This window comes from Salmo trutta, chromosome 33 (assembly GCF_901001165.1).
Source record: "Salmo trutta chromosome 33, fSalTru1.1, whole genome shotgun sequence".
In the NCBI taxonomy this organism is placed as follows: domain Eukaryota; kingdom Metazoa; phylum Chordata; class Actinopteri; order Salmoniformes; family Salmonidae; genus Salmo; species Salmo trutta.
The window spans coordinates 25,073,546-25,074,325 of record NC_042989.1 but is presented as its reverse complement, the minus strand read 5'-3'; positions in this window follow the sequence as shown (position 1 = coordinate 25,074,325).

Here is a 780-nt window from a genome sequence, read left to right as displayed (position 1 = left end):
ACATTAAGGCTATAAAGCTAAAATAGAGATGTACATAAAATAATGTGCCTATACATTTCGATTGATTGATATAATTCATAACCTGTAAAATACATATTTTCTTTCATTTCCACGCTTGTTGCATTAGATATAGGCCGAATCAACCAGTGTGTATATATTGTGTTATTTAGTTATTGCCTATTAGACTACAACTGTGTGTAAATTGCATCATTGAGAGAATGGCTTACAATTGCAAAGAATCATAGAGACTTTCGCTATCAGTCATTGTATCCGGGTATCTAATGTAAACAGGGGTGTCGCGTGGATTACATGCCACATCTGGTCACTCGGCATTGTTGCTTCTTGGTTACCAAGCGATTTATTAGAGACCCTTCTGCACAACGACTTGGCTACGAGCCATGTTCTAAAGAACAGACAAACTCCCAGGCTCAATTTCAGTTGTAAAGATCTAGGTTTCACATATAAATATGTAAGCAAAATCTTAAAACATCACGCGATTTAGTGGCACAAAAAGCAACCTGAACGAGAAAGTCTGGTTGGCTCAGTTACAAGTACCATCAAGAAGGAGCCGTGTTTGCTCTCATGACCAATTTATTGCCAATGAACATATGGACAATATTTCGTCTCACGTCATAGCAAGGGGGAAAACAAACATCATGCAATGTCAGCTATTCAGTAAGAGCAGAGCACCTTTGCCAGCTATGCAAACTTACTTGGACCACATCAGAAGAGGGCCACTTGCTTTCTGGGTATATAACCCGCATCAGGCTTATCTCTGCA